The 20023-nt window shown below is 33.4% G+C and overlaps 1 protein-coding gene across 4 annotated transcripts in view; it reads right to left on the reverse strand.

Moving 5' to 3' along the window:
* The window catches only part of LOC142333674 (uncharacterized), a 434117-nt gene that overhangs the window by 254251 nt on the left and 159843 nt on the right, over positions 1-20023 (reverse strand). For all 4 annotated transcript variants that reach the window (XM_075381088.1, XM_075381087.1, XM_075381086.1 and 1 more), the window contains exon 2: positions 17482-17533. The gene's annotated coding sequence lies outside the window, so the exon portion shown is untranslated. The remainder of the gene's footprint in view (positions 1-17481; positions 17534-20023) is intronic.

A 20023-nucleotide genomic window follows, 5' to 3' on the forward strand; every position in this document is an offset into this window, starting at 1 on the left:
GATTTTTCGATGAGATTCCTATTTATCTATTTAGTACATATTCTAACTAAATGATTCATCAACGCCCAACAAAATTTACCAAAGATAAATTAATGAAAGTTTGTATACAAGTTCTTCTTACGATATAAATACACATTAAGAAAGTATTATATGAAATTTCGAATTTAAAGGCTTAAAATGGAATAACTATGAGATTTACTTTTTTTTTCATTTCTCCGTAACAAATAAAGGTATCATTTTGATTTTTCATGAGCGTAATCTTCAAGTGAATATCTAAAAATGAGTTCCTATATTTTTTTCAAAATTCCAAGTTTAAAGGGTTAAAATGGATTATGATTTTTTTTTAAACACGGCTATTTTTTTGGATTACTTGTAACAAATGAAGATAACTACTTGATCTTGTGTGTGTATAATTTTCATGTCAATATTTAAAAATATTTTTTTAGATTTATCGAAATTTGATCTTGAAAGGGGTGAAGAAATGTAAAAAAAAAAAAAACGTTGAACAATGATTGCAAATTTTTCCTATTTTCAACAATACTAATCAAGATATTTACTAGATTGGGGCTTGTAAATACTCTTCATATAAATATTTAAAAACCGTTTTCAGGTTTTTTGAATTTTGATTTTTTAAGGGATATGACGGTGTACAGCATGGCGGGTCAACCAACACAGCCATTGTTACTGTATGTGCGACGCGACTGGCCGGTCCTGCTCTGATTACTTGACTAAAAAACACAAAATAAAAGTAATTTAAACATTTAAAAAAATGAGAAACGAAGTACGGTCACCTTCTAGTGTTATTTTTCGGGTAAGGCTAAGAACCGGTCAAGATACATTTTTACCCGTACATTATAAGGTAATCAGTTAAAAATATTTTTAAGATGGAGCCTGTCCCCAATGTAGGCATCTGGGATCCTCGAGGTTTGTGAGGGGGGACGGAAGGAGGCGTCGGATGTGTGCAACGCACATTCGGCGCTGATAGGTTAGGAACGGGAAACCCACCGGGTTGGTCTAGGGGTGAACGTGTCTTCCCAAATCAGCCGATTTGGAAGTCGAGAGTTCCACGTTCAATTCCTAGTAAAAGCAGTTATTTTTATACGGATTTGAATACTAGATCGTGGATACCGGTGTTCTTTGGTGGTTGGATTTCAATTAACCATACAAAGCACTGTATAAGACTACACTTCATTTACACTCATACATATCATCCTCATTCATCCTCTGAAGTATTATCTAGTAGTTTTACCGGAGGCTAAACAGGAAAAAGAAAGAAAGAAGGTTAGGAACAAGAAGGGTAGCTTCCCAGCGGAGGGGCGCGTCGGCCATCCAGAAGCGGATGTCGGCGTGCTTCGAAGAAGGTTGGAAGACCCGAATGGGACGCCATAGGAGGGGACAAGGCAGGGGGGACGGAGACGACTGCCACGGCTCCCTCAAACGACTGCACATTGCCTAACGGCTGGGGCCGGTGGTCTTAGTGGAATTTAAAAAAAAAAAAAAAGCCTGACGGTTTTGTAACCCATATTGTTAGGTCATTCAAAGTTTCGGTCCTGTACTGATCAAATTGTTGCTCAGAAGAAATTATATTCTTGCAGTGTAAGTGTACAATAAGAAAGGATTTTTTTAAATTGAGAGTTAAAATTGTCAAAATGGAGGAAAAATTAAATTTACTATTTTTTAATTTCTCGGTAACAAAGGAAAATATCAACTTGATTTTTGGAGTGTGTAATCATCATGCGATTACGTAAAAACTATGTGTTTTATAAATTTAGTAAATACTAAAATAATAACATTAATTAGTATACAAGACGAAAGAATATAATGAAAAATAATTTCTCGACAATCAATGCATAAGTTCCAAATTTTTTGCGGGGGATGGTATATTAAAACATTTATTTTGCGTATAATATTCCAATATTGTTTACAATGAACCGTTTAGCGTCTCGTTAAGCATTCAAAACGATAATAGAATTTATTTTATTTTTTTCTTGTAAAAATATATTTAGGTAAAAGCTTAAAATAATTTATAATTTATAACTTATAAATAATTTATAATAATTTTCATAAGAAAATATTATAGTTCATTTTGGAAATGTAAAAAATAAATGTTTTACAGTAAGATACGGTAAATTAACCCTCTACGGATGGCAGAGCTTGTTTGCTCCTTATGATGATAAATGTTTGCTTTTATACGAGCGGTGAGTGTTATTTTCAGTGAAGAGTCTACTTTTTCGTGTTTGAAAGTCTGAATCTTAATTTATCATAAAAAAGTATTTTTTTATAAAAATTTAAAAGATTTCTGTTTTTTTTTAATATTGTAATTACTATATAGAATAAAATCGGTGAAAAATTATACAAGCCAAAATTCAAAACTAGTACGTTAATGTCTATTAAATAAAAGAAATGTACCCACCGGGTCGGTCTAGTGGTAAACTCGTAGTCGTAAATCAACTGTTTCGAAATCGAAATTCTCAGCTTCAAATCCCAATAAAGGTAGTTACTTTTATTCGGATTTCAATACTAGATCGAGGATACCGGTGTTTTTTGGTAGTTTTTTCCTGTTTAGCCTCCGGGAATCACCGTCAGGTACTACTTCAAAAGGACGAATGAGGATCATATGTATGAGTATAAGTGAAGTGTATTCTTGTACAATCTCTTGTGTGGTTAATTGAAATCAAACCACCGGTATCCACGATCTAATATTCAAATCTGTGTAAAAGTAACTGACTTTAATAAGATTTGAACGTTGGAATTCTGGAATTCGAAATCAGCTGATTTCTGAAGACGCGTTCACCACCAGATCAACCCGGAGGGTGTTTGGGTTTTAATTTTTTTTTTCTTTGGTAGTTGGGTTTTAATTAACCACATGTCTCAGGAGTAATCGACCTGACTTTGTTCAGGACTACAAATTTACCGGTACAGTTACATTACAGTGATAAATCGCTAACGTTTTTAGATGTTGATCCGATTATAAATAAAAATATTAAAAAAAAGAAGAAATTTTTTTCTCTATTATATAGTTTTACTATAAAATAAAATTAAAATTATTCTAACTTTTTTTTGTTTTATTCTACTTAACTTACACTAGGGAAAGGAAAATGGGGGAAATAAGAAACGGTAAAAATGAAAATGGGGAATGGAAACGGGAACATAGGAAAGGGGAAATTGGTAAGGGAAAGGAGGAAAAGAAAGGGGTGAAAAGGAAAGGTTAAATTTAGTGTATTTCCGTAATGTTCATTTTGTTAATTTTTTAATCAAACTTTCAATTTTGTTCATTTAATCTATTTATATATACTCAAAACTTCCAGAACACTGGACCACAGCCCTCATCCATCCATTACATAAAAAAGGGGATAAAACTAATCCGGAAAACTACAGAGGCATATCTCTCCTGGATTGCACATACAAAATCCTGTCGAGAATCATATATAACCGATGCAAAGACCAACTTGAACTGGAACTTGGGGAATACCAAGGGGGATTTAGGCCATGGAGAGGTTGCCCGGAACAAATAATATCCTTAAAACTTATGATGGACTTATATAAAAGACGGAAAAAACAACTAATAATCACCTTCGTCGACTTTAAAAGGGCCTATGATTGTATACACCGACCATCCACTCTGAATATTCTGAGAAACCTGGGCCTTCACCCTAAACTCGTAAACATGATAAAATTAACTTTAACCGATACCCAGTCCAGAGTGAAATTCAGAGGTGAACTCTCTCAACCCTTCTACATAAAAACTGGATTGAGGCAAGGAGACGGCCTCTCACCACTCCTTTTTAACTGCGCCCTCGAATTTGTCATGAGAAAATGGTATGAAATAAATCCCAAAAATATAAAAATGGGTACTAAGAAAAACTCCATCGCACTAAATCGCCTAGGATTTGCAGATGACCTCGCTCTTTTGGCAAATAATATTCAAGAAGCCAAAACACAAATCATGAGCCTTCAAAACCTAGCACAAAAGATAGGGCATCATATCTCTTTCGAAAAAACTGAACTAATGGCCATAGATCCTCTGGTAATAGAGCACATTACGGTAAACGATCAGAAAATTAAAATAGTAAAACAATTTAAATATCTAGGGGAAATAATAACTTATAATTTAAATGAAAAAGTGACATGGCAAAACAGGACAAATAAAATGATTAAATCCCAAAAATTAACTCGGTCAACATATAAAAAAAAATGCCTTTCTGCTAAAACAAAACTTAAACATTATAAAACTGTAGTACAGCCAGAAGTCACCTACGGAAGCGAGACCCTTTTCAAAATCACTCAGAAAAACCGAATTGAAAAAATTATGAAAATAGAGAGGAGAATTGTCAGAACGTGTATCAATAAAAAACACCAAAAAGAAGGCCGATGGTGGATTGTGCCAAATGAGGTGGTGTATCGAGAAATAGAGCCTGTTACTGATACTATGCGGAAAAAAAGAATCTCTTTCTTCGGTCATCTCATAAGGACACCGCAAACAAGACTGTCAAGAAATATCATTGAAAAGCTCTGGTTCCAAAAGCTAGAAGTAGGATGGATCAAAGAAATTAGAGAAGATATGAAAGAATTGGGAATTTCCCTGACCGACCTACAGAATAAAACTGCAAAAATTACAAAGCTAAAAAATAAGAGCATTAGATTTAAACAAAAGACAGACTAACTACAAAATACAACGAAGAGGGTGTTTACGGATGAAGAAAAGAAAGCAAGATCTGAACGGATGAAGAAATACTGGGCAGCTCGAAAGAGTAAAATAACACGCTTTTCTCAGAAAAGATCCAACTAAAATTGACTTAAGTGGTCCCATGTTGGCCGTAAAAGCATAATAATAATAATAATAATATACTCTAATGTAGCTACAGCAAGCCAGGGTCTGCTAGTTACTAATAATAACCTAGTAGCCCCTAACTGTTCCGCAGCGTAATTATTACAAAATAATGTTACGTTTTAAAAAGAGATCCGTTAAAAACCTATTTAATTTACAACGTGTTTCACCTCCAATCAGCTTGTTTATCCCTTCCCTTTCGTGCCGTAGGGAAATCCGAGCAGAAAAACTATTTCTAGTTCGCCTAGACGTTCTTCTGGACGGATCGGGCTGATTGTTTTTGTATACTGCTCGGAATAACAAACAAATTTATAATCAAGCATCGCCAGACCTTAAAAGTGATTTTCTTGCTAGTAATAATCGCGTAATTTTTCTCAGTTAAGTAATAAATGAGGATTTTTTTGAGAAATTTTCAGAGGAGACTCAAATTTGGGTCCGATGAATTCTGATGACATATCTGGGGATCATTCCGAACAAAATAAAAAAATCAGATCGGTTAGTTCAATAAAATGTATGAATGGACCGGGAATAGATTTTAAGCCCAATTTTTTGTAACGCATAAAAAGATACAGGAATATTATTATTTTGTAAACTTAGATGCAAAATATTACTACTCATAAGCTGATGATAAGTTAGCTGTATTTATTTGTCATTTTATAATATCTCATATTATTGTACGTAACGGTATTACGTCGTTATCGTAAAGATTAAGATACAAATTTTAATTAAACCTTATACAGGAACAATATATATATATACAGTTATCTAAAAATGTATAAGTATGTAATTAAATCTGGGAAACGATAAACCCGAGTTTAAATTAGAATTGCTTATGCGATACGTATTTCCCTTCCCCTGTCAATATTCTGCGTATACCAATCGATATTTGACCTTACCAAATCAGTTTGGTCATTCAAAGATTCTCTCTCTCTCTCACACACACATATGTATATATATATATATATATCAATATATATATATTATATATATATATATATTATATATATATATATATTATATATATATATATCAATATATATATATATATATATATTCACAGAGAGAGAGAGAGAGAGAGAGAGAGAGAGAGAGAGAGTGAGAGATAATACCATAATTACTTTCTCCTTCTCTTTCTAACACCTTCTCTCTTTATCTGTCACATACCTCTATATAATAATATTATATAAAAATAAAAAAATGGCGGACAGAGGGGAACGAAGGAGAAATTGCCATTTTTCTAAGGATATTTTTTATTTAGTTTTACAAGTAGAAGCCGAAAAACTACAGCCAGTCCACCGTTTTAGAAACACTCTGTATTTAATATAGAGCATCGGTGAGGACATCCCACCACCGTAGGGAAAGATACCCGCCTAGTGACGTTCCGGTCTCTACACACCTTCCTTTCTCGTGTCACACGGCTCGAGAAACCGTGGATTTTCTGCAAGAGTTCTTTGACGATCGAATAATAAGCAAGGGCGTATGGCCTCGAAGGTCCCCAGACCTCGCATCTCTTGACTGCTTTTTGTGGGGCTATATTAAGTCCGAGGCCTTCAAAAACAATCCTCACACTATCGATGAACTTTAAAGTCAATATTACGGACTTAATAGCGAATATTTCCGATGCGACTCTTAAAAAGGTTTCTGTTAATATGCTGAAAAGAGTCCGTGCGTGTTTAACCGCACGGGGTGTGCATTTTGAGCATATTCTTTATCGATTATGTAAGTATCAGCTTTATATTAAATCTCTTTTGTAAGTAAAAAATACATTTTTTTATTCCACCTGAATTTCTCTTTCTTAAATTACATTTAAAATTGAGTAACAGGACTAAAAAATCACGTTGTTCAAATCCGTGTAAAAATAACCGACTTTACTAGGACTTGAACGCTGGAACACTCGACTTCCAAATCAGCTGATTTGAGAAGATACGTTCACCGCTAGATCAACCCGGTGGGTTCCCGGTTCCTAGCCCTGATGGGCTTTAACGGGAATCGGTGGGGACAGTGGGGGAATCTTAGAATTCTATATACGTGCATCACACCGCATAGTGTTGATGTCAGTTCCCGTTTTTTATAAATATTATTCAGGCCGAATTTCATATAAACTGCTACATTTACCCTTTAATTTCAGTCCAAAGAATTACAGTTTAGCTTAATCCTTATATTCATATTGCAGTTTTAAAATACTCTTATGATTTTTTGAAAATCTATACCAGGTATAAATCCAAAATCCACGCAAGCGAACAAGATGCGCTGACAATTAGTCTAGTATAAAAGAAATAGATGTACGAGCAGTAAATTTAATACCAATTATTGTATAACATCAGATTATTGTGTATAAAGTGATTTTCATCTAAAATAAAATAACCGTAATTTATGAATTTTAAATTTTAATTGACATGAAAATGTGTTAAAACCGGTTATTAAATCAGGATATGCATATATTAAAATTTAAATGTTTAAATTCTATTTGCACATTTATTATTAATTTTTAATGAAGCGATTTAAATTCATTAATATGCACGCTCTATTTTATTCAAAGCAACCTCTGGCACACGCTTGCACGACCGCGTGCGCACACATAAATGAATGAAATGCAAGCCACTTTCATTAACGAAAAATTACTCTGCTATTATTAATTAAACAATCTAGTTGAACTATTTAAACCAATTTATTTTTTCAAATTAAGCCAACTATTGCAACAGATATTTTTGCTTTTTTATAATACGATATTTTATTTTATAATTATTTCACCTCCTTATCTATAATCTACACCAAATTTTGCATATTTAAAAAAAAAAATTATATTTTATTTTGTAGAAAATATTTCTTCAGTGCTCCTGTTACACTTATAAAAAACATTTAATTAAGTAACGAAGATAAGAATAAAACATAAGCCCAATTTTATAAATAATTCTCATTTATATTTCCCAAAATATGGGTAATATTTATGGTGTGTAATATTTATGAAAAAGGGGAATTTCCGTCAGACTTCAAAAAAAGTGTTATAGTAATGATACCAAAGAAAGCACATAAATGTGAAGAATACAGAACAATTAGTTTAACTAGTCATGCATCAAAAATCTTAACTAGAATTCTATACAGAAGAATTGAGAGGAGAGTGGAAGAAGTGTTAGGAGAAGACCAATTCGGTTTCAGGAAAAGTATAGGGACAAGGGAAGCAATTTTAGGCCTCAGATTAATAGTAGAAGGAAGATTTAAGAAAAACAAATAAACATATTTGGCATTTATAGATCTAGAAAAGGCATTCGATAACGTAGACGGGAAAAAAATGTTCAGCATTTTAAAAAAGTTAGGGTTCAAATACAGAGATAGAAGAACAATTGCTAACATGTACAGGAACCAAACAGCAACAGTAATAATTGAAGAACATAAGAAAGAAGCCGTAATAAGAAAGGGAGTCCGACAAGAATGTTCCCTATCTACGTTGCTTTTTAATCATTACATGGATCTAGCGGTTAATGATGTTAAAGAACAATTTAGATTCGGAGTAACAGTACAAGGTGAAAAGATAAAGATTTGCTGATGATATAGTAATTCTAGCCGAGAATAAAAAGGATTTAGAAGAAACAATGAACGCCATAGATGAAGTCCTACGCAAGAACTATCGCGTGAAAATAAACAAGAACAAAACGAAAGTAATGAAATGTAGTAGAAATAACAAAGATGGACCGCTGAATGTGAAAATAGGAGGAGAAAAGATTATGGAGGTAGAAGAATTTTGTTATTTGGGAAGTAGAATTACTAAAGATGGAAGAAGCAGGAGCGATATAAAATGCCGAATAGCACAAGCGAAACGAGCCTTCAGTAAGAAATATAATTTGTTTACATCAAAAATTAATTTAAATATCAGGAAAAGATTTTTGAAAGTGTATGTTTGGAGTGTCGCTTTATATGGAAGTGAAACTTGGACGATCGGAGTATCTGAGAAGAAAAGATCAGAAGCTTTTGAAATGCGGTGCTATAGGAGAATGTTAAAAATCAGATGGATGGATAAAGTGACAAATGAAGAGGTATTGCGGCAAATAGATGATGAAAGAAGCGTTTGGAAAAATATAGTTAAAAGAAGAGACAGACTTATAGGCCACATACTAAGGCATCCTGGAATAGTCGCTTTAATATTGGAAGGACAGATAGAAGGAAAAAATTGTGTAGGCAGGCCACGTTTGGAATATGTAAAACAAATTGTTAGGGATGTAGGATGCAGAGGGTATACTGAAATGAAACGACTGGCACTAGATAGGGAATCTTGGAGAGCTGCATCAAACCAGTCAAATGACTGAAGACAAAAAAAAAATTTCCCCCCAAAAAAAAAATCGTTCTACTTTTTCCACATTTTAGGTAGATTTCATAAGAAAGCTACCTACTGTAATGGGTATCATGATTGGACTTCCGGAAAATTTCGACATATTTTCGCGTTACAAATTTCTACACTCTAAAACCACCGCCTGTTGAAAATTTTATATATACATTAATTTATATATATTTCTCTTTCTTGTGGACACGATAACTGCCGTAATTTTGCGTCAATCAGTTTCAAATTGATAAATAAAATATAACGACTCAAAATGTCGGTCGAGTTTGTTAATGGGCAAAATCGGAACATGGAGGTGGAAATAGGCTTTTTCGAAAAAATAAAATATCGCTATTACTTTTTTATTAAGTAAAATGACGAATTCGATTAAATTCCAACTATTCTTTGGATAAGAACCTAAAACTTATTTACGTAAAGATTTTTGATAACACCAACCATTGGCCCTGGGGGTGGAAAAAATGGGGTTTCGAAGAAAAAAAACATAGCTCCCTTAATAGGTACAGTATCGAATCGGTTTAAAGTGGTCGTTAGTTCTTTAAACATTACCTAAAACTTTTATCTGAAACAATTTTTGATATGACCAACCCTTACGGCAAGGGATACCTAAATATTTCTGGAATTGTAAGAAGATGGAGCTTGTTGTATGCTAAAAAAAACTTTTTTCACATGCAACCATTATCCTATTGAGTATATCTGAAGTTTTTCTTAACTTTATAATGAAAATCTTTTTTATCTCCAACTTAACACCGTTGAATTCTACTCCGCCTTCCGGCGTGCCGAAAGGGATTTTTTTTTTATACCATTTTATTGTTTTGTCTTCTTTTGAGTTTCTATCGACTATTACAAAAAGAAAGTACGTTAATAGTTTCAGTCGCAGGGTAGGATAGGAGAATGAAAATTAGTTTTCTTTACGTTTTGAAGTATGAGGAATTACGAAAATCCCATTCAAATGTAAGAGTATATTATTCAATAGCAGACCCGCCAATGTTTCGCTATTACTAGAGATTTGAGTGTGTATGCGTGTATATATATATATATATATATATATATATATATATATACAACACAATTGAAAGTTTGATAAAACATTAACAAAATGAGCATTACGGAACTTCACAAAATTTAACTTTTCTCTTTTATACTTGCCCCCTTTTCCCTTTTTCACGTTTCCCTCTTTCTTGTCCCCTTTCCTTCTCCCCATTTCCCTATTTAAATTTTTACCGTATTCCATTTCCCCCCTCACCATTCCTTTTCGACCCTTTTTCTCCCCCTTTCCCTTTTATTTTCCCATTCTCTTTCCCTTTTCCCCTTCCTCTTTCGCCCGTTTCCATTTCCTTTTCCCCATTTATCTCTTTTTCTTTTTTCCATCTTTCCCTTTTTCGATTTTTCCCTGTTTCCCTTTTCAAATTTTTCCCTTTCTCCCTTTTTCCCCGAACGTAAATCGATCGGTTTTTTAGTCTATATCGGACACACATTTCGGAAATATTGAAATTGAATCGTAAAATATTTATTATAGCGTGTGTTGCTTTTACGTCCAACAGGTAGCGCTGTTTTAAAAAAAAAACATGTTTTTACCTGTCACAAATATGACATTTAAGTATATAATTAGTAGATATATAAAAATACGCGCGTATTCGAATGCAATGTTGTTTCAAAATTTCAAAGCAGTCGGTGATGAACTTTTGGAGATTTAAGATTTAGAACAAACGAACATTTACATTTTTATTTATATAGATTTATTATCTATCTATTTACTTTGTTGTTATTACCTTAATATCAATTGATAAAACTATTTAAGAATCGAAACAAGAAGAAATTTAAATGTAGATTTAAAGTAAAATATTTATAAAACGAAAATTCCGTTTAATATATTTTTTAAATTTACAATTCATTTCGCGTTGAAACGGTCGACTCGTATAATTAATTTAAATTTAGTAACCGTACGTAAAAGTAGGCTAATATCAGAAGCAGTTGAAAAGACGATTAATTATTTATATTCCTAAAGGTGTAACGAATAAATATAGAACGAAAATTGGTTAAATATCGGTTGTTACTTTATTAATAATACAAAACATATTTCTATAAAAACGAAAATAATAATAATGACAAATAAAAAAGGAGTAAAAAATGAATATTTTATAAAATAAATTCTTTTTAAATATTGATCTACTTTATAGTTGTTTTATTATATATATATATACACAACTAGCTTTTGCATCTCGGCTTCGCCCGCGCTATATGGTTAGTCCCGTTTCCCGTAAATTAAAAAAAATTTTCTTTATTTTTAAGCAAGTAATCGGAGCCAGTCAAGTTGTACATACTGTAACAGTGACAGCTGCTGTTTTAGTTGAGCCGCCCCACGCCGTTCACCATCGCACCCCTTAAAGAATCGAAATTCAAAAAAAATCCGAAAATGGTTTTTAGATATTAATTGAAGAGTATTTTCAAGCCCAAATCAACTGAATATCTCGTTTAGTATAGCCGGAAATGAGGAAAATTTAGAATTATTGTTCAATTTTTTTTACCTTTCTTTATCCCTTTCAAGGTTGAATTTAAAAAAAATTAGAAATTGGTTTTTAAATATTCACTTGAATGATATATTCACTTGTTACCCAATAATTAACAAGAATAGCCCGGTATAAAAAAAATTCAAAATCCATTTTTCTCTTTTAAACTCGGAATTTTAAAAAATCTATAAAGTTTTAGATATTACACACACCAAAAATCAACTTTATATACGAGAGGTTATCTTTAAAGTAAAGACCGTTTCATTGTAAAAAGATTTATTCTGAAAACTTTATAAATATTTTTGATGTGACTACGTCTTATAAATCGATGAAAGCCGGCAGCACGCACGAAAAATTGTCCCGTTCCGCCTGAACCGAGCCCAGCCGAGCCGAACCGTCGTACAATGGAAGATACTATCATGTTAAGCAGGTTTTGGCGGGCTTTTCAAAAACAGCAATTTAATGAATTTGATTTATGATTTCAATTTCGTCGTTTTAAATTGACACTTTATCGACATTGATTCGATTAAAGTTTATTTATATAACAAATTGTTCATAATTACTTTTGAACAAATCATTCAATTTAAACTTGCAAAAATTATTAATATTAATTATTATTATTATTAAATGAAATGAAAAATGGAATATTAACGTGTTTCGTTTCAATTTGTTTGTTTAAACAAGTAATTTTTTAAAACATCCAAATCATGGATGAATTTAATTAATAGGTATTTTCATCTACCCCAACGCCAGTTTCTCAAAAAACATGTGTTTACTTCATAAGGATAACAAGTTTTTTTTTGCGACATTACAATCAAACGTCGACGAATATCGCGGGAATTCGGGAATATCGCCCGACTTTTCAAGACCAACAACGTCTTGCAAAGACATTGTCGGTCATTGCAAGACGTTGTCACGCTCAAATCTGGTGCGAAACGTAGTTCCACACAAAGCAATTTTTTTTTATTTCTCTTCAACTACATACGTTATACTACTTCTCTACATAATCGGCACTTGAATTATGACATTTATCGTAGCGATACACCAGCTTCAATATACGTCGTATTCTTTTACCGCCAGTTCATTTAGCCACTGATTAATAGCATTTTTAAATTCATCATCACCCGCAAATTGGTTACGGCTCAAAAATTCTTTCAATTTCCCAAACAAATGGTAATCAGAAGTCCTGACTATATGGTGTGTGAATTTCCCATCCAAATGTTCTCAGAAAATCACGTGTCGCACCCGCAACATATGGACGTGCATTATCGTGCAGCAGGACGACGCCGTCGGTCAGCCGCCCACGTCGGCGATTTTGAATGGCGCGCCGTAACTTACGTAGAGTTTCGCAGTAGGCGTTTGCATTTATAGAGGTTCCACGTGGCGTGAAATCGATCAGCAGTATGTGAAACCGATCCCAAAAAAATGGCCATTAGTTTGTGCCAAATGGCGGTGGCTTGATCTTTGTCGGTCTGGTTGGTGATCGAAGATGACGCATTTCACTTGACTGCCGTTTTCTCTCTGGCGCGTAATATGAAATCCATGTTTCATCCCCGGTCATAATTGAATTAAGGAACTCATCACCTTTATCTGGTACCGCATCAAAAATTCCAAATCAGATCCCGTTCAGATTTTTTTGTGACGTTCCGTTAAGACGTGCGGCACCCAAAGTGCACAAACTTTTCTGAAGCCTAAACGATCATGAATAATGCGACCGATAACAGCTCTTGAAATATCAGGAAAAAGAAGGGCCAGATCGGATATCGTTGAGTGACGATCTTTTCTGATTTCATCATCGACGCGTTTCAACGTATCGATTATCGACGGCCACCCCAAACTTTCTTCATCATGCACGTTAATTTTGTTATTTCTAAACCTTTCACGTTATTTTCGGATGTTTCTTTCATTGCTTACATTATCATCGTATATAGAAAACAACTGCCTATGAATTTCAGCCGGCTTGACGTTTTGATGTTTTAAAAAACGAACCACTCCACGAATTTTACAGTCGGCAGGAACATCAATTTTCCTATTCATTTTATAACGTAATAAAACGTACTACAACGCGACAAATTACACATAAAAATTCAGTGTATACATTACTAATGTGGCCATGAACGACACAGGTTCGCCAACCTTAAGGAGAGAAATTTCCCAGCAGTTTTTACTTTAGCGATATCCCTCGTACATTTGTTACCGAGAAATTAAAAAAAAAGACAATAAATTTAATTGTTACTTCATTTTAATCCTTTAAACTCGGAATTTCAAAAACTCGTTTCTAAGTATGCATTTACACCGTAAAAATACAGATTTTCATCGATTTATTTTTAGTAGTTTTTGCTGGGCGTTGATTTTGACTCATTCGCGACATTTTTCTTATATACATAAACTAACATCCCCGTAGCGATTTCGTCAGCGCTTGCGTTTCTCGTCGCGGTCAGTGGATATTTAACTGATCATTTAACTTTACTCGCCCTTTTTGTCTAGCCAGATGGCTTTGCCCCTTGGATCCCTCTGTATTCATTAAACTCATGCTTGTAAAATAAAAATGATAAATAAAAATTAAAGCCTGTTCAATTTTACAAAAACTAACAGCGTATTGTAATTTCTTCAGAGCAACAGTTAATCGGTACAGGATCCAAAACTTTTAGACCCGTAGTACTTAAATTTAAGAAAACTTAAGACCCGTACTTCGTCGCCGGTCTCCGTGGCCCGAGTGGTAGCGTCTCGGCCTTTCATCCGGAGGTCCCGGGTTAGAATCCCGGTCAGGCATGGCATTTTCACACACGCTACAAATCATTCATTTCATCCTCTGAAGCAATACTAATGGTGGTCCCGGAGGTTAAAAAAAAAAGAAAAAAAAAGGTAAAAATGTTTCTTTCCCGGTTCTTACGGTTACCCGACAAACAGATATTAACCTTGATGTTATCTTCATTTATTACCTATTAAAGAGTAATCAAAAAAATACCCGGATTTCAAAAATATATTCCAAAATCCCTTTTTACCTTTTAAACCCGCAATTTAAAAAAAATCTTGAAATTAGCTTTTACATAATCGCATGATGATTACATACACCAAAAATCAACTTGATATCTTCCTTTGTTACCGAGAAATTAAAAATAAATTGAAAATTTCGTTGTTACTCCATTTTAACCCTTTAAACTCACAAGCCACTGACAGAACAGAAGCACAGAAGAACGTAGAAACCTGTACTTTCCCCCGTTCAGCCCTTCGGGGCTCCGGGAATTACAAGGTTAATGGTATGTAACTTCGGTTACTACCAATTCTTGGAAAGTGCAGGCCAAAGAAGAACGAAGAGGTCTTCGGAAGAAGAAGAAGAAAGACCAACCACTCGCCTCAACATCACGGACTGGAGTCCGGAACAGAGCCCAGCAGAGATGCGTCCTGAAGGGCAGCCATACCAGAAGCGGATGAAGAGCTTCTACACAACCTCTCCTATTTCAAAACTTACAATAAGACAAAATAACCCAGCAATTGCGACTCCTCCGGAAAAGGGGACGCATTGCTCCCTCATTATAGCTAGTGCCCCGTTGTGGCGTATTCCTGCTAGCCTATTAAAGAGTTAGCTCGAAAGGACTTCAGTGGACGGTCTGAAGGGGAATTACGTCGGGAGGACAGGCTTTATAAGCCTAGCCTTCCGCGGTCGGCCCATGAAATGGGTTCGATAATGCTGGTTTAACAACGGATTGGAATGCAATTAAATCCGTCTTAAATTCACTAAAATAATAATAGACAAAACTTGAAAAATTAGATCCGAGATTAAAAAATAACCTTTAAAAAAAAAAAAAACAAGCCCGATTAGAATGATCCAGCAGCAAGGGACTCTGTCCAGGTTCTGCGATAAAGTAGGGAGTAATAGACTCCTGCCAACTTTGCATTCCATTCCAAACTCACAATTACAAACAATCCTTTCTTAGTATGCACTTACATGGTGAGAAAAATATTTATATAAATTTTCATCAATTTATATTCAGCAGTTTTTGCTAGATATTGATCAATCAGTCAGTCAGGACAAGTTGCTTTGTAGGTACAGTTTATTTTTTTGTGTTTACTTTAAAAAGTCGTTAGTCTTCTAAACATTACCTAAAACTTTTGTCTGAAACAATTTTTGATATGACCAACCCTTACGGCATGAGATGACCAAAATGTTGCCGGAGTTATAAGAAGATGGGGCTAAACATTATGCTAAACATTGAACTTTTCAACCACTTTTCAACATTCAACCACTGTCGTATTGAGTAAATTTGATTCTACCGGAAGATGTAATCGTACACAGAATAATCGGTTTTTATGTCTTGTTTAATATTTCTAAATAGGATTAGGTACAGGTAAAGTATTTCTATGCATAAAATTTTAATTTTATTATGTTTTACATCCCTGCAGACAAGCAGGTAAGGCGGTACCCGATTTTATGAAATTTCATAAGAAAGCTACCTACTGTAATACGTAAAATGATTCGCTTCCGGAAAATTTCCACATACCTTCGCGTTTCACATCATCAAGACCACAAAAAAACCGTCAGTTCAAAAGTTAATATATACATACACACACGCACACACATACATATATATATATATATATTAATATACATATTTCACTTTCTTGTGGACCCGATAACTGCCGTAATTATGCGCCAATCACTTTGAAATTGATACACAAAATATAACAACCAAAAATCTCGGTCGAGTACGTTAATAAGCAAAATCGGACCCTAGGAGTGTAAATGGGGGCTGATTTTTCGAAAAAAAAACAAAATTCGCTATAATTTTCTTATTAAGTAAAATATGGAATAATTCGTTTAAAGTTCCAACTATTCTTTAGATAAGAGTTTAAAAATTATCTAAGTAAAGTTTTTTGATATGACCAACAACTATTGGGCCACCAGGTGGAAAACCTTAATAGGCACAATATCGAATCTGTTTAAAGTGGTCGTTAGTCGTCTAAGCATACCTAAAACATTTGTCTGAAACAATTTTTGATATGACCAACCGTTACGGCAAGGGATGACCAAAATGTTGCCGGAGTTATAAGAAGATGGGACTAAACATTGAACTTTTTTCACATTCAACCATCGTCGTATTGAGTAAATTTGAAGTTTTGTTCAAGTTTAAGGTGGAAATCTTTTTTATCTCGTACTTAGCACCGGTGAAATCTACCTCCGCCTTAAGGCTTGCCGAAAGGGATTTTTTTTTTAAAAGACTGTTGTTGATCATTGACAAAACTTTTGCAGCGTTCAACATTTCTAGATGAAATACCATGTTCAAACGCTTTAATTTTTTATTTATAAATATACTTTTTTTTCATATACTTGTTTTGTATTAGACGATCGGCCGGTTGCATTTTTTTCATTCTGACTTCTTATTTTTTCTTAGCCGGTCTTTAGTTTCTTTGAGGTATTTAAATTGTTTACCATTTACTTTTTCCCACACCAGTTTTTTAAAAAAAACGTTGGTATTATTTTTGATGTATTGTATTTTTTCAAAAGATATTTGAAGGCTTATTTTTTTGCTGTTTCTTATAGTATTTTTATTTTACCTGTTGTTATTTATTAGAAAAATTTATTAATTAACCATTAAAAAAAAAATTAAACGGTAATGTAGAGATCAAAGGCCATTTAAACGTCCTAACCGTTGAAAATTGTCATTAAAGTATCGGATGAACTTATTGAAACACTCGGAATATATTTTCAATAATTTAGAAATTTTTTTTGGAGATAAAATAATAGTAAGTGATATTTTCAAAATATTAATATATAATTACTGTTTTATTTTAAATTAAATAAAAGAACTGACCTTTTGATGAACGTAGTAAGTTTTAATTAAAAATTCTTCTGTTTGCTTTATCCTGAAAAATAATAATATATATATATATTTTTATAATTATTTTTTTATTATAATACATTTACTACAATTACATCAAATTAAACCGTTTTTATAATAAAATAATATTACAACAAATAATTATTAATAATTTAAACAAATTTACTTTCTCTGAAAGTAATTATATTTATTATACGCCTTAGTTTTTATAAATGAAATTATTGATGTTATTTGTACAACAGAATAATATCTGTAATGTGATTTATAAGATAATAAGTTATAGTATATTTAACAAATCAAATAAATTTGGCACTTCTCTAGAACGAGAATCGATTAAATTACCTAATAATTGATTATTTAAATACAATCGTTTAATAAAATTTGTTTTGTTGCCTTTAATATAAAATTTCTTTTTGTTAACAAAAAATACATCTACATCAATAATTTCTGCCAAAAATAAACGAAATTGTATATCAAAATAGTAGTCGGATTTCTGCTATAAGTTGTTTCAACCTGTTACCACATAGAGGAAAAGAATAACAAAAATACAATGCATTTGTAACGTCTTTGTGCATTATCTGAGGTGTGGGAGAAAAGTAATGAGACTCAGATTTTACTTACAAAAGTTTTTATTTTTTTCAAACAACAATATTATCCCATTCAAAGTAGTTCCCTTGGGCAGCTATACACCGGCGGAGTCGTTATTCTCACTCCTGGTAGCAGCGCTGGAAGGCTTCAACCGGTAGAGCTTTTAACCGGTCGGTCACAGTCTTTTGAATGTTCTCCAGAGTTCAAAAATGACGTCCTTTTAAGACATATTTCAATTTCGGGAAAAAGAAAAAGTCACAAGGACTCAAATCCGGTGAATAGGGGAGTTGAGTAAACGTAGGAATGCGTTTTGAGGTCAAAAAATCCCTGATGGAAATGACCGTGTGACAATGGGTATTGTCATGATGAAGCATTAACTTCTCTGCAATTTCTGGTCTCCCGCGAATCAATCTTTTCCTGAGCCATTCAAGGACACCTTTGTAAAACACTTGGTTTACGGTTTATCCTGGAGGAACAAATTCTTTATGCACGATACCCCTACTGTCAAAAAAGGCAAATCGGCACGGTTTTGATTTTTGATTTGCTCATTCGACATTTTTTCGGTCCAGGAGATGACGAAGTGTATCAATCTTTGCTTTGCCGCTTTGTTTCAGGATCGTACTCAAATATCCAGGATTCATCACCTGTGATCACACTATTGAAGAATTCTTGGTCGTTGTCAATCCTCTCAAGAATATTAATGCACACGTTTCTCCGATTGTTCTTCTGTTCCGTTGTGAGGTTTTTCGGCACCGATTTCGCACAAATCTTTCCCACGTCAAAATCCCATGTCAAAAAAAGTGTTATAGTAATGATACCAAAGAAAGCAGGGGCAGATAAATGTGAAGAATACAGAACAATTAGTTTAACTAGTCATGCATCAAAAATCTTAACTAGAATTTTATACAGAAGAATTGAGAGGAGAGTGGAAGAAGTGTTAGGAGAAGACCAATTCGGTTTCAGGAAACGTATAGGGACAAGGGAAGCAATTTTAGGCCTCAGATTAATAGTAGAAGGAAGATTAAAGAAAAACAAACCAACATACTTGGCGTTTATAGACCTAGAAAAGGCTTTCGATAACGTAGACTGGAATAAAATGTTCAGCATTTTAAAAAAATTAGGGTTCAAATACAGAGATAGAAGAACAATTGCTAACATGTACAGGAACCAAACAGCAACAATAACAATTGAAGAACATAAGAAAGAAGCCCTAATAAGAAAGGGAGTCCGACAAGGATGTTCCCTATCCCCGTTACTTTTTAATCTTTACATGGAACTAGCAGTTAATGATGTTAAAGAACAATTTAGATTCGGAGTAACAGTACAAGGTGAAAAGATAAAGATGCTACGATTTGCTGATGATATTGTAATTCTAGCCGAGAGTAAAACGGATTTAGAAGAAACAATGAACGGCATAGATGAAGTCCTACGGAAGAACTATCGCGTGAAAATAAACAAGAACAAAACAAAAGTAATGAAATGTAGTAGAAATAACAAAGATGGACCGCTGAATGTGAAAATAGGAGGAGAAAAGATTATGGAGGTAGAAGAATTTTGTTATTTGGGAAGTAAAATTACTAAAGATGGACGAAGCAGGAGCGATATAAAATGCCGAATAGCACAAGCTAAACGAGCCTTCAGTAAGAAATATAATTTGTTTACATCAAAAATTAATTTAAATGTCAGGAAAAGATTTTTGAAAGTGTATGTTTGGAGTGTCGCTTTATATGGAAGTGAAACTTGGACGATCGGAATATCTGAGAAGAAAAGATTAGAAGCTTTTGAAATGTGGTGCTATAGGAGAATGTTAAAAATCAGATGGGTGGATAAAGTGACAAATGAAGAGGTATTGCGGCAAATAGATGAAGAAAGAAGCATTTGGAAAAATATAGTTAAAAGAAGAGACAGACTTATAGGCCACATACTA

This window comes from Lycorma delicatula, chromosome 13 (genome assembly GCF_047948215.1).
Source record: "Lycorma delicatula isolate Av1 chromosome 13, ASM4794821v1, whole genome shotgun sequence".
In the NCBI taxonomy this organism is placed as follows: domain Eukaryota; kingdom Metazoa; phylum Arthropoda; class Insecta; order Hemiptera; family Fulgoridae; genus Lycorma; species Lycorma delicatula.